Source organism: Pseudorca crassidens, chromosome 11 (genome assembly GCF_039906515.1).
Source record: "Pseudorca crassidens isolate mPseCra1 chromosome 11, mPseCra1.hap1, whole genome shotgun sequence".
Classification (NCBI taxonomy): Eukaryota; Metazoa; Chordata; class Mammalia; order Artiodactyla; family Delphinidae; genus Pseudorca; species Pseudorca crassidens.
Genome location: NC_090306.1, coordinates 98,468,132 through 98,481,921, shown reverse-complemented (window position 1 = coordinate 98,481,921; position 13,790 = coordinate 98,468,132).

The window sequence follows — 13,790 nt, the reverse complement described above, 5'->3', positions numbered from 1 at the left end:
AAAAAATCAATCCACCAAGAAGACATAGCAGTTCAAAATGTATATGCATCAAAAAAAAAAAGCTGTGCTGCAAAAACATGTGAAGAAAAACTGATAGCTTTTAAAGTAGAAATAGACAAATCCACCATTACAGTGGCAACTTTTAACACCTCTCTTTCAGCAACGGATAGAACAACTAGACAATCAACAAGAATATAAAAGAACTAAACACCACCAACAACCAATGGGATCTAATAAACATTTTTAGAACACTCCATCCAATAACAGCAGCATACATGTTCTTTTTCAAGTGCCATGCAGCATATACCAAATGCACCATATCCTGGGCCATAAAACAAACCTTAAAAATTTTTAAAGTATTGAAATCATATAGTATATTCTCCAACCACAATGAAATCAAACTATAAGTCAATAAGAGAAAGGTAACAGAAAATTCTCTAAACACCTAGAAACAATAATCCATGGGTCAAAGATGAAGTCTTTTTTTTTTTTAAATTTAATTAATTAATTTATTTTTGGCTGTGTTGGGTCTTCGTTGCTGCGCGCAGGCTTTCTCTACTTGAGGCGAGCGGGGGCTACTCTTCGTTGCGGTGCGTGGGCTTCCCATTGAGGTGGCTTCTCTTGTAGTGGAGCACGGGCTCTAGGTGCGTGGGCTTTAGTAGCTGTGGCACGTGGGCTCAGTAGTTGTGGCTCACGGACTCTAGAGCGCAGGCTCAGTAGTTGTGGTGCACGGGCTTAGTTGCTTCGCGACATGTGGGATCTTCCCAGACCAGGGCTCGAACCTGTGTCCCCTGCATTGGCAGGCAGATTCTCAACCACTGCACCACCAGGGAAGTCCCAAAGACGAAGTCTTAAGGGAAATAAAAATATGTATATTGAACTGAATGAAAATAAAAACAGAACTTGTCAAAATTTGTGGGACACTGCTAAAACAGTGCTGAGAGGAAAATTTTTAGCACCAAATGTAGACCTTAGAAGAGAGAAAAAGAAGGACTTCCCTGGAGGTCCACTGGTTAAGTCTCCGAGCTTCCACTGCAGGGGGTGTGGGTTCGATCCCTGGTTGGGGAACTAAGATCCCACATGCCTCGCAGAGCAGCCAAAAAAGTAAAAAAAAAAAAAAAAGAAAAAAGAGAGAGGAAAAGAGTAATCTAAGTTCCCATTTCAAGAACCTAGAAAAATAAGAGCAAAATAAACCCAAAGCAAGCAGATTGAAAGAAATTATAAAGAACAGAAATCATTAAAGTTGAAAACAGAAGAACAATAAAGAAAATTAAGGAAACAAAAAAATAGGTTCTTTGAAAAGATCAGTTAAATTGACATACTTCTAGCAAGGCTGACAAAGGAAAAAGGGAGAAGACACAAATTACCAATATCAGGATTGAAACAGGAGATATTATTACAGACATAAAAGTATCATAAGGAAATACCACAAACTCTACACACATAAATTTAACAACTTAGGCAAAGTGGACTATCTCCTCAAAAAACACAAATTACCACAACTCACACAAACAAACCACAAAAAAATAATTTGAATAGCCCTATAACTATTAGGGAAATTGAATTTATAATTAAAAAACACATCATGCATTGAGTTATCAATATTTGAACAGCTTTATTGAGATGTATTACACATATTGTAGAAGGCGCCCATTAAGCGTACATTTTAAAGATTTCAGGATATTTGTAGATACGTGCAATCATCACCACAGTCAATTTTTTTTTTTTTTTGGCTGTGCCATGTGGCACGTGGAATCTTAATTCCCCAACTAGGGATTGAACCTAAGTCCCCTGCATTGGAAGCATGGAGTCTTAACCACTGGACCACAAGGGAAGTCCCTGAATTTATAATTTTAAAGTTTCCTCAAAAGAAATCTCCAGGGCTTCCCTGGTGGTGCAGTGGTTGAGAGTCCGCCTGCCGATGCAGGGGACACGGGTTTGTGCCCCAGTCCGGGAAGATCCCACATGCTGCGGAGCGGCTAGGCCCGTGAGCCATGGCCGCTGAGCCTGCGCGTCCGGAGCCTGTGCTCCGCAATGGGAGAGGCCACAACAGTGAGAGGCCCGCGTACCGAAAAAAAAAAAAAAAAAAAAAAGAAATCTCCAGGCCCAGTTGGTTTTCACTGGAGAATTCCACCAAATGGTTAAAGAAGAATTAAACCAATTCTACAAAATCTCTTCCAGAAAATAGACGAGCACTTTCCAATTCATTTTACGAAGCTAGTTTTACCCTAACAAAACTAGACAAAGACAGTACCAAAAAAGAAAACTACAGACTAATATCTCTCATGAATATAGACACAAAAATTATTAACAAAATATTAGCTCACATAATTTATCAATATATAAAAAGAATTATTTACCATGACCAAGTAGTGTTTATTCCAGGGAGGCAAGTTTGGTTCAGTATTTAAAAATCAGTCAGTGGATTCTACCATATTAAAAGGTTCAAGATGAAAAAAATCACATGATCATATCAGTATATACAGAAAAAACTTTTGACAAATTTCAACATCCATTCATGATAAAAAAAAATAACTCTCAGAGAAATAGGAATAGAGGAGAACTTCCTGAACTTAATAAAGGATACTTACAAAAACATGCAGCTACCATACTTAATGGTGAAAAACTGAATGCTTTCCCCCTAAAATTGGGAACAAGGTAAGGATGGCTTCTTTTATCACTTTTATTCAATATGACTGGAAGTTCTAGCCAGTCCAATAATGGGGGGGGGTGATATAAAAGACATATAGATCAGAAAATTGGCTCCATTGAGTCTTCGTTGCTGTGCACAGGCTTTCTCTCGTTGCAGCAAGCGGGGCTACTCTTTGTTGTGATGTGCGGGCTTCTCAATGCAGTGGCTTTTCTTGTTGCAGAGCATGGGCTTTAGGCACGTGAGCTTCAGTAGTTGTGGCACGTGGGCTCTAGGGCACAGCCTCAGTAGTTGTGGTGCACGGGCTTAGTTGCTCCGCGGCATTTGGGATCTTCTTGGACCAGGGCTCGAACCCGTGTTCCCTGCATTGGCAGGTGGATTCTTAACCACTGTGCCACCAGGGAAGCCCAAAACTGTCCTATTTTTAGATGACACATAGTTTGTGTAGAAAATTTCAAGGAATTAAAAAAAAAAATCTTAGAACTAATATGTAAGATCAGTAAGTTCACAGGATACAAGACAAACATATAAAAATTAATTGTATTTGTATGTACAAGCTATGAACATGACATAGAAATTAAAAATATGCCATTTATAATCATCAAAAAATTAAAGTTATAAATTTAATGAAACATGTATAGGACTTGTATGCTTAAAACTAAACAACACTGATAAGAGAAATTAAAAAAAGAAAACTTTTTGGACTTTTTTTTTTTGCCATGCCGCACAAGTTGCAGGAGCTTAGTTCCCTGACCAGGGATCAAATCCGGGCCCCTGCAGTGAAAGCACCAAGTCCTAACCACTGGACTGCCAGGGAATTCCAAAAAAAACTTTTTTAATAAATGGAGACACATACTGTGTTCATGGAGTGAAAGATTAAACATAGCAAAGATGTCAATTTTCACCAAACTGATAAAGTTGAACACAATTCCCATCTAAATCCCAGCAATTTCTTTGTTTTGTTTTTAGTTAACAGACAAAATTATTCTAAAATTTATATGGAAAAGCCAAGGTACTAAAGCAGCTAAAACAATTTTGAAAATGAAGAATAAAATGGGAGGAATTACTTTATCTGCTTTTAAGACTTATTACAGGTAATCAAGACTGTGTGGTACTGGTAGAGGAATAGACAGATAGATCAATGGAACAGAGCAGAAAATCCAGGAAAAGACCCACCCCAAATGCCCAACTAAAATTTGAAAAACGTGTAAAAGCAATTCAGTGGAGAAAAGAGCATTTTCAACAAATGGTGCTGGAGTAATTAGACATTCATAGGCAACCAAAATCAACCAAACAAAATCCTTGACCTATTCTCACACCGTATATGAATATTAACTCAACATGTATCATGAACTTAAAAACATAAAACTTTTAGAATAAAACATAGGAGGAAATATTCAGGATTTAGGGACAGAGTACTTAGACGTGGGACTTCCTGGCAGTCCAGGGTTAAGACTCTGCCCTTCACTGCAGGGGGCTCGGGTTGGATCCCTGGTCAGGGAACTAAGATCCTGCATGCTGCATATGGCCCGGCCCCCTAAAAAAAAAAAAAAGAGAGAGAGAGGTCAGAGGAACAATTAATAAATTGGACTTCATCAGAATTAAAAACTTTTGCTCTGTGAAAGACTGTTAAGAGGATGAAAAGACAGTTACAGGGTGGGAGAAAGTATTTGCAAAGCAAGTTTACGACAAAGCGCTAGTATCTAGAATATAGAAGGAAATCTTAAAACTCAACAGTCAAAAACCAAACCAATTAGAAAATGGGCAAAAGACAGAAAGAGATATTTTATTGATGGTATATGCAGATGGCAGATAAGCGCATGAAGAGATGCTTAACATCATTAGTCATTAGAGAAATGCAAATTAAAACCACAATGAGAGGGCTTTCCTAGTGGCACAGTGGTTGAGAGTCCGCCTGCCGATGCAGGGGACACGGGTTCGTGCCCCGGTCCGGGAAGATCCCACATGCCGCGGAGCGGCTGGGCCCGTGAGCCATGGCCGCTGAGCCTGCGCATCCGGAGCCTGTGCTCCGCAACGGGAGAGGCCACAGCAGTGAGGGGCCCGCGTACCGCCAAAAAAAAAAAAAAAAAAAAAAAAAAAAACCACAATGAGATATCACTATACACGTGTCAGAATGGCTAAAATAAAATCTGTGACAACACCAAATTCTGGTGAGAATGCAGAGAAACTGGATCACTCATACATTGCAGGTGGGAATGCAAAACGGTACAGCCACTTGGGAAAACAGTTTGGTAGTATCTTTTTTTTTAAAAAAATAAATTTATTTATTTTTGGCTGTGTTGGGTGTTTGTTGCTGTGCGGGCTTTCTCTAGTTGCGGCGAGCGGGGGCTACTCTTTGCTGCGGTGCACGGGCTTCTCATTGCAGTTGCTTCTCTTTGCAGTTGCTTCTCTTGTTGCAGAGCACGGGCTCTAGGCGCGTGGGCTTCAGTAGTTGTGGCACATGGGCTTCAGTAGTTGTGGCTCTCGGGCTCTAGAGCACAGGCTCAGTAGTTGTGGCGCACGGGCTTAGTTGCTCCACGGCATGTGGGATCTTCCCTGACCAGGGCTCGAACCCGTGTCCCCTGCATCGGCAGGCGGCTTCTCAACCGATACGCCACCAGGGAAGCCCTGGTTGTATCTTTAAAAGGTAAACATGCAACTCCCATACAACCCAGCAGTTGCATTCCTGGGCGTTTTCCTCAGAGAAATGAAGACTTCTGTCCATTTTAACATCCATTCACAAGTTTTAGCAGCTTTATTTACGGTAGCCCCAAACTGGAAGCATCCAGATGTCCTCCAGTGGGTGAATGGTTAAACTGTGGTACCTCTATACCACTCAACCAGAAAAAGGAATGAACTATTGACACACGCAACTACTGGATGACTCTCCAGAGAATTATGCTGAGTGAAAGAAGCCAATCCCACAAGGTTACATATTCAATGATTCTTGAAATGATGAAATTACAGAAATGGAGAACAGATTAGTGCTTGCCAGGGGTTAAGGAGGGAAGGAGGTGGGGGGGAAAGTGGCAGGGGTGGTGGTGGTGGTGTGATGAATTGGGAGATTGGGATTGACATGTATACACCAATATGTGTAAAATGGATGACTAATAAGAACCTGCTGTATAAAAAAATAAATAAATAAAATTCAGAAAAGAAAGGAGGGAAGGAGGTGGGAGGGAAGTGGGTGTGGCCATAAACGGGCAACTTGAGAAAACTCGTGGTGATGGCAATGTTTGGTAGCTATGTCAATATCCTGCTGATGATGTTGTACAAGAGTTTTGCAAGATGCTCCCACTGGCGAAAACTGAGTAAAGGGCATTGAATCTTACTGTATTATTTCTTACAACTTGCAAGTAGAATCTACAATTATCTCAAAATAATCAGCTTAATTAAAAGAAAATGCTAGGCACCATTTTAAACTATAGACAGGACTGAATAAGGTATTATATCTGCCTTCAAGGAACTCATAGTCTATCTTGTGAGGAGTTGAGCATATAGCTGCATTGCTCAAGGTAGATGTACACAGTTTCCAAAGTTTTGGACTTTCCAGAATCCTCTGACCTTGTTTTGGTAGAAATATTGCCTCTTGTTCCCCTTTCTCCTCCCTCACCATCCATTCGATGTGATCAGGACCAGCTACAAGATTTGCAGTGCCCTGTATAAACTGAAAATGCAAAGGTCCTTGTTTAGAAATGATTTAAGAATTTCAAGATGGCAACAGCTGAGCATAAAACATGTGGAGGGCCCTTCTGAACTCAGAGTCTGGTGCATCTGCACAGGTCACACTCTTGTGATGCTGGCTCTGCTTGTGATTCTGGTAAGATTGAAAATCCCCTTCTCACCTCCCTTGGCAGGAGATGGCCCTGAATCACCCAGGAGTGGTCATTCATAATATCTCATTGCCCTGGTTACTTCTATTAGAATCCTTCCAGGGAAGTCATATATAATAAAGCAGGGAGAGAGAGAACTCTGTTTCCTCTGGGGTGAGTTATGTATTGAACAAATATTTATTGGGTATCTTCCATGTGTTACACATCAGAGATACAATGGTGAACAAGATGCATATAGACAGTCCTAGCCCTCATGTAGCTTATATGCTACAGGTAGAGGCAGATAACAGCAATGAATTACAGATTGGGTTAAATGCAAAATAAAAGAATAAGTGGAGATGCTGTGAGTAGAATAACCAGGGTGGCCAGATATGTACGATTACTATTCTATAGAGGAGGAAAGTGAAGGTAAGAGAAGGTTAAGCAAATTGTCTTAAGATCAGAGAGCTGGCAAATGGCCAAGGAGAAATTCTAATGCGCGTGTGTCTGACACCAACTGCACCCTGCCAGTCTGGAAAGTACTCACTTACTTCCTATAAAGATGGGAAGTAGCATAGTGTAGTAGAGTTTTTAAGGGCTCAGGTTCTGAGGCATAGCTAAATTCAAATCCTGGCTTGGACAGCTTATTTTAACTCCTGAAAAAGTCTTGCTTTTCTCATTTATAAAACGAGGAGTAATAGGAATTGTTGCTACAGGGATTAAATGAGATACCGCACATGGAATGATCAGCCCAGCACATCATACCTAGTAAGTGTTCAATGAGTTTATAAATCATAGTTTCAAGTCCAAAGAACTGAATTCCATCCAGATCTTCTACTTACTCTGTGAAGTTGTGTAAATCACATCCTTAGGGAGCCTATTTTCCTCATCTGTAAAATTAGGAGAATGGAGTGCCTCATGGGGTCATCACAAGCATAAATGAGATCATGTAAGTAAAAGTGCTATCCAAATGTGGCAATTCTATAATAAAACTCATAGGGTATTTTCTCTGACCAGTGGTCCGAATTTCTTCTCAAATTCAGCTCATCCCTCTGACCTTTGTGCCATCGCTGTAGCTCTAATATGACATGATACTGCATTGTAATTTTTTTTAAAAGGGAGAGGTATTTTTATTTTATTTTTGTTTATTTATTTAATCTTTTGGCTGAGCCACGTGGCATATGGAATCTTAGTTCCCCAACCAGGGATCGAAACTGTGCCCCCTGCAGTGGAAGCCTGGAGTCCTAACCACTGGACGGCCAGGGAAGTCTCTGCATTGTAATTCTTTATAGGCCAGTGTCTCTTAGCAGACTAAGAGCTCTTTGAGGGAGGGACTGTGTGTTGCCGCTTCACCTAGCACCTGGCTCAGTTGCAGCTAGGGAAAGTTGAATGAGTATGGACCCTGCCCCTGGGTTCGCACATGGGGCGCTGTGTTCGCTCGGGGACCCCTCACCTAGCAGCTTCGTGTAGCTGCTCCACTCGTGTATTTCCCCCACAGCAAAATTTCAATTGCAGGGAGGCTCTTCCTGTGGCCCAGCAGGACACATCTGCACTGCCTCTCTCTTGTGCCATTTGTTTGTTTGTGGAGAATACAAAACTACATTTGTTATTAAAAGAAAAGGTCTATAGGGTTCTACGTTGACCCGTTCTATCTTGTTCCCTTTTGCATCGAGGAGCTTAATTATTTGGGATGCATTTTGGTATAAATCATTGCATTCTGTAGTTATGTTGTGCTGATGTGTGCTATTGTGAAAGTCTTGAGGCCAAGATTTACTGTAGAGGGAAAATGGACACTTCATTATCTCAAAAAAAAGAAGGGCATTCAGTCCTTTAGTCAACTGTGTATCCCCACACTCACTATTGAGCTGTCTCCTGGTATGCATCTGTCCTCACCCTTTGCCTAATTCGCTCTGGTCAGGAGCTACACGTGGATAGTCATCCTTGGGCAATACAAAGGATATCTGCATAATCTTCTCTCAAGCTCAGAATCAACATTTTAAAGTTAAGAATGATCGTGTCATTCAAAGAGTTTGGGGATAATTTGGGGAGGGACAATTTTTTTTTGATTAAAAAAATTTTTATTTAGGCATAATTGACATTATACTAGCTTCAGGTATACAACATAATGATTTGATATTTGTATATATCATGAAATGATCAGCACAATAAGTCTACTTAACATCTGGGATTATAATTTTTTTTTTTTTTGCGGTACGCGGGCCTCTCACTGCTGTGGTCTCCAGACGCGCAGGCTCAGTGGCCATGGCTCACGGGCCTAGCCGCTCTGCGGCATGTGGGATCTTCCCGGACCGGGGCACGAACCCGTGTCCCCTGCATCGGCAGGCGGACTCTCAACCACTGCGCCACCAGGGAAGCCCTGGGATTATAATTTTAATGTTGAATTTTTACTGGCACAATTCATAGAATAAGAAATCATTCTTAGTGCCACCATGCTTTTTTTAAAAGTGTTTTCACTTATTTTTTATTGAATTATAATTAACATACGAGATTATATTAGAATCAGGTGTACAACATAGTGATTCAATATTTTTATACATTATGAAATGATTACAATAAGTCACTGTCACCATACACACTCCTTACAATATTACTGACTATATTCCCTGTGTATACAGTACATAGTTTGTAACTCTTTTTTTTTAAATTAATTTTTATTGGAGTATAGTTGCTTTACGGGGGACAATTTTTTATAAGTAATATATTGGATGGAGCTGGCTGGGATTGCAGCTAGACTTTTTATATTAATTCCTATGAAAATAATTCCCCCTTTTCTATAACTTGGAGTTTTCTTGGAATGTAATCTTAACATAAAATGATACCATTCCATAAAAAAAATTCCAAAGTAAAAGATAAATGAGTTGAGGATTGTTTTTAATTCTCTCCATGTACATATTAAAACAAGTAATTGAAGTCTCTCAGAAAACACCTTTCGGTTGTACATTAGTTTATCAGGGTGTGTTTTGGTTGTCCAGAAATGATTTAGGTAAATATGATCAAAGTGGTTGCCCAGGATTGGAATCAGATGTAAGATGGATTCTAGATGGTCCAGAACCAAAAGTTGGGAAGAAAATGGAGAAGGAACTCAATCAAGAATATACTCTGGGGGGACTTCCCTGGTGGTGCAGTGGTTAAGAATCCGCCTGCCAACGCAGGGGACACGGGTTCGAGCCCTGGTCCGGGAAGATCCCACATGGCACGGAGCAACTAAGCCCGTGCTCCACAACTACTGAGCCTGCGCTCTAGAGCCCGTGAGCCACAATTACTGACCCCGCGTGCCACAACTACTGAAGCGTGTGTGCCTACGGGCTGTGCTCTGCAACAAAGAGAAGCCACCACAATGAGAAGCCCATGCACTGCAACGAAGAGTAGCCCCTGCTCGCCACAACTAGCGAAAGCCCACGTGCAGCAACAAAGACCCAATGCAGCCAAAAATAAATAAATAAATAAAATTAATTTTTTTAAAAAAGAACATATTTTGGGGACTTCCCTGGTAGTCCAGTGGCTAAGACTCCGTGCTCCCAATGCAGGGGTCCTGGGTTCGATCCCTGGTCAGGGAACTAGATCCCACATGCTGCATCTAAGAGTTCGTGTGATACAACTAAAGACCCCCACATGCCCACAACTAAAAAAAAAAAAAAAAAAAAAGATCCCGCATGCCGCAACGAAGATCCTGTGTGCCACAACTAAAACCCGGTGCAGCCAAAATAAATAAATAAATATTAAAAAATAAGAATGTATTTCATTTTCAGTGTGACCTGGTGCAAGTTACAAGGTGTGTTATATCAATTAGCAACTTGATGTAAAACAATAAAATGGCAGAAAAGCCGGTAATTTTTAGAAAGAATGGTATCAAACTTAGTCATTTTGTTGGAAGAAGGTTTATACACTGTGTAACTTAGCTATTTGTACGCTCATAAAAATCACAAAATCTGTTTGCCTTCAGGTCTATTCCTTGCCCTTTCCCTGTGTCGCTTCATGTCATTAGGTGGGGGCGGCCCTGACCTAGAGAGGTCAGCGTCAGCTGGCCTTTGGCTTGGCCAGTGGGATGCACTGGCTGGAGAGGAGAGGATGGTGTAAAAGGACAGTCAGTGGTTGTCCCTCCCTCTCTTGGCCTTGGGCGGCATCTCTGGAAGCAGCTGAGTCTGAGATCTCAGCTCCTGTCAGCAGGCAGGCCTTCTGTGGCCCAGCTTCTGCAGTTGACCTGGCTCCTGGTCTAGAGAAACTCCACTTACTTCTCTCCTCCTCCAGCCTGGAGGTAGTGTCTTTCTGTTGTTGCTAATCTTTAGGATGCCTCACCATCCCATCTGGCTGCTCTTTCAGTTCCTGTGAGACCAATTCTGGATGTTACATTTTCTGTTTAAATATTTAGAGTAGCTTGTTTTCCTGACTGGAGTCTGACTGATAACATATGTCCCTAAGCCTTTAGTGGTTAAGTATTATGATAATGGATAATAATCCTTTTGTCACCCTGGTTGGTTTCAGAGTAGTAGTACCTGCTTAGTAGAGAATCTGTTGATTCACTCAAGAAATGTAACTACGAAATGGAGCAACAGGGAACTCCCTGGTGGTCCAGTGGTTAGGACTCCACGCTTTCAGTGCCACGGGCCTGGGTTCAATATCTGGTCAGGGAACTTCCCTGCAGTGGAAGCACAGAGTCTTAACCACTGGACTGCCAGGGAAGTCCCTGATTTAGCATTTTATTAATTCTTATTTTAAATACTTCAATACTGTCAACCTGAGTTTGCCTTTAGCCCTCCTCTTCCCCTTGCCCACAAGCTAATATAGTTGAAAAACTTTAATTGTGGTAAAATATACATAAATGTTACCATTTTAACCATTTTGGGGGGCTTAGCCTCATTTTTTTTTTTTTTTTTTGCGGTACTCGGGCCTCTTACTGTTGTGGCCTCTCCCATTGCAGAGCACAGGCTCCAGACGCGCAGTCTCAGCGGCCATGGCTCACGGGCCCAGCCGCTCCGTGGCATGTGGGATCCTCCCGGACCGGGGCACGAACCCGTGTCCCATCCATCGGCAGGCGGACTCTCAACCACTGCGCCACCAGGGAAGCCCATTTTAACCATTTTTAAGTGTACAGTTCAGTGACATTAAGCACACTCACATTGTTGTACAACCATCACCACCATTCGTCTCCAGAACTTTATCATTTTCCCAGATTAAAATTGTTCCCCTTGTACAATGACTCCCCTACCCTCCCTCCCCCGGACTCTGGAAACCACTATCATTTCACTTTCTATCTCTATGAATGACTCCTCTGGCACCTCATATAAGTGGAACCATAGAATATTGGTCCTTTTGTACCTGGCTTATTTCACTTAGCACAATGTCTTACAGGTTAATCCATGTTGTAGCATGTATCAGAATTTCATTCCATTTTAAAGTTGAATAATATTTCATTGTATGGCTTTGCCCCATTTTTGTTTATCCATTTATCCGTTGGTGGACATTTGGGTTGTTTCCATCTTTTGGCTTTTGTGAATAATGTTGCTATGAATGTGGGTGTACAAATATCTGTTTGAGTCCCTGCTTTCAATTCTTTTGAGTATATGCTCAGAAGTGGAATTGCTGGATCAAATGATAACTGTTTAATTTTTTGAGGAACAACCATACTCATATTTTTGTCAAAAGCTACTCTACCAGGCTTCTGCAGGTGGACTCTGAGCCTGCTCTAACTACTTTATGAAATGTCAAGTACAATTTATTATGCATAGCAATCCCTACAGTAAAGTAGAATCATTCACATGTAACATATAGTACACTGCCCAGATTATAATCAGCGCAGGAGTTAGCTATAGTTCATGAGAGATTTTAATCCATGTAACATGAAGATAAGCATAACCAAACACCGATCAATGAAATACTAAATAACTTTTTTCAAGATGACTATTTTTATAAACATTTTTGGTATACCATTGTAGGCTTCCTAATCTCAAGGTTGCTAGGAAAAGAAAGACAGCATTTAGTGGCAACTATCCAGAACCACTGAGCTTTAAAAATGGAAATTTGAATCAATATTTACATAGTGCCACACATTTTTATGTCCAAGGTAAGTAAGCTCTAGTCAGCATAATTCTAGATTTTATAATCCTAAATTAAATACCTTAAGTGATGTGCCTTGAAATTAGTATGCTGGGAGATACTGGTCCCTCCTGTCCTTAAGATGGCCAGATGGATGGAGCTTGGAGGAGCCAGAGCCCCCTTACCTGTCACCGTATCACCATGAGCTGTGGACTCACTGAAATATGGCCAAGAGGGTGCTACCACCTGGTCATATTCAGCATGACCACCTGGCCCAGCTCAGCAGCAGGTGTTGAGTATGCTGCTGTTCATCAAAGACAAGGGAGCCATGGAGTCACTGCAGCAGTTGGTGTTTCAGGTGCCAATGCCTAAGTTGCTGCTGGCCAAGGGTGTCATGGGGGTGAAGACTGGGCCAGTGCTCCTTGCAGGTGCAGCTCTTGACAGCCCCGCCCTCTGCTTCACATACATTGGACACCTCTGACCTCTGTGGTCAAAGGTATAGGCAGGATGACTGTTCCAAAAATGCACATACGTTCTGTGAATTATAGCTTAACTTGAAATATTTGATGGAAATGATTTTGATTTGATTGGAAATCCACATTATAAGAAATTTTACATTGGGACTTCACCGGCGGTCCAGTGGTTAAGACTCCACGCTTCCAACGTAGGGGGCGTGGGTTCGATCCCTGGTCAGGGAACAAGGATCCCACATGCCGCCAGGGGAGGCCAAAAAAAAAAAAATTTCACATTGCATTTGTCAACGAAAGGAAGTTATTAGAGTCTTTGAAATTTAGTTTCAATTGTAAATTATTGAGATTTAATTCATATACCATAAAATTCCCCTTAAAAGTGTACCAATGTTTTTTAGTATACTTACAGAGTTGTGCAGCTACCACCAATTCCAAAACATTTTCATCACCTAAAAAAGAAAGCATACCTGTAAGCTGTCACTCCATTTCCTCCTGCCTTCAGCCCTTTGCAACCACTAATCTACTTTGTCTCCATGGATGTGCCTATCCTGGACATTTCATGTAAACGGAATCATAAAAAATATGTGCCTTTTGTGCCTGGCTTCTTTCACTTAGAATGTTTTCAAGGTTCTTTCATGTTGTGGCCTGTATCAGTGCTTTGTTCCTTTTTATGGCTGAATATTTCATTGTATGAATAGACCACGTTTCATACATTCATCTGCTGATGGATGTACGTTTCATTTATCCATTCATCAGTTCAATTACACATTTTAAAAAACTATTTTATTTTTAAAAAAGATTATT